The sequence below is a fragment of the Neophocaena asiaeorientalis genome, unplaced genomic scaffold, assembly GCF_003031525.2.
Source record: "Neophocaena asiaeorientalis asiaeorientalis breed wild unplaced genomic scaffold, Neophocaena_asiaeorientalis_V1.1 scaffold2866, whole genome shotgun sequence".
In the NCBI taxonomy this organism is placed as follows: domain Eukaryota; kingdom Metazoa; phylum Chordata; class Mammalia; order Artiodactyla; family Phocoenidae; genus Neophocaena; species Neophocaena asiaeorientalis.
The window spans coordinates 1-1,237 of NW_020173546.1; the positions used below are offsets into that span (position 1 = coordinate 1).

The 1,237-nt window shown below is 58.1% G+C and overlaps 1 pseudogene; it reads right to left on the reverse strand.

Moving 5' to 3' along the window:
- Positions 1–301: 301 nt before the first annotated feature.
- Positions 302–1,004, reverse strand: LOC112401412 (ferritin heavy chain pseudogene; annotated as a pseudogene).
- Positions 1,005–1,237: the final 233 nt, after the last annotated feature.

Below are 1,237 nucleotides of genomic sequence, written 5' to 3' on the forward strand. Positions count from 1 at the left end.
CCATAGAATGCCTTCTCCCTCCCTCTGTGGAGATCCTGAGCAGCATGTGGGTGGCGCATGGGTGGGTGGAGAGCCTCCTGGCCTGGATACCTGTTTTAAAAAGTGAGTGATTTGCACACAGGAACCAAGGAGAGACCTTTATTTCTTTAGGAACCAAATAACTTTATTGGAAGAAGGGGCAAAACTGGAAGAAAAAAACTTAAGTGAACTTCTTCTGCTAGGGCACTAGTGCCGATTGCATGGCAGGCACGGTGACCAGCGCTCTGGTCACCCCCTGGCTCTGGGGAAGTCCAGTCCACGCTCAGTTCTTGTCGCTGTCGCCCAGGGTGAGCTTGTCAAAGAGGGACCCTGACAGGTCGACGTCCTGGGTCCCCATCATGCTCAGGATGGTGACACGACCCTCCAGCTCGCTGATGAACGCCACCTGCTGGCTGAGGTAGTGAGGTGCCAGGAAGCGGTGCAGGTGGGGGTCGCTCTTGTCGATGGACAGCTGGTGCAGGCGGCGCAGGCTGTCGTTCACGAACCTCTCCAGGAACAAGGTGCACTTCATGGCCTTGAGGCCGCTCTTCCACTCGACACTGACTGGTCTCCTGATGTCTTGGAAGTGGATGCGGCTCCCGCGCTGGTTCTGCAGACGCATCAGGCGCCGGGCCCAGCCGCTGTGCTCCAGGGAGCGGCGCACGAAGAGCCAGCTGAAGTGCTTCAAGGCCACGTCGTAGCGGTTCAGGTAAACGGCTGCGGTCAGGCACATTAAGGAGGCGTGGAACTCCAGGTTGAAATGGCTGTTGATGGCGGCCTCGCAGTCGGGGTGGTAGCTCTGGTGCACCTGCGAGGGCGGTGCGGGCAGCGTGGCGGACGGCAAGGGCATCGTGGCGGGCGTGATGGGCAAGGTGAAGGTGAAGCCGCGGGGCCTGCGGTAGCTGCCTCGGAGCGAAGAGGTAGGCCGCTCTGGCGTGGACCGGTAATGGGGTTCGTTATGGGACTCAGGCGGTGGGCTCGCGGTCCTGTTACCGGGAGAGGTCGCGTGGCGTTGGCGGGGCACGAACGCTGCACCCACGTTCCATCACAGCCTGGGTGAGGCAGGGTGACTTTGACCTGCGCACCTGGTATCTATTACGTTTTTAACTTCACAAAAATATTTCGGTTTCCAAGGACTTTCTCTTGTTCTCCAATTGCGCCCTCTTATAGCACCCTGTTCTCATTTTATAAACCCATTGTCTTCCTTAAAATTCTGAGA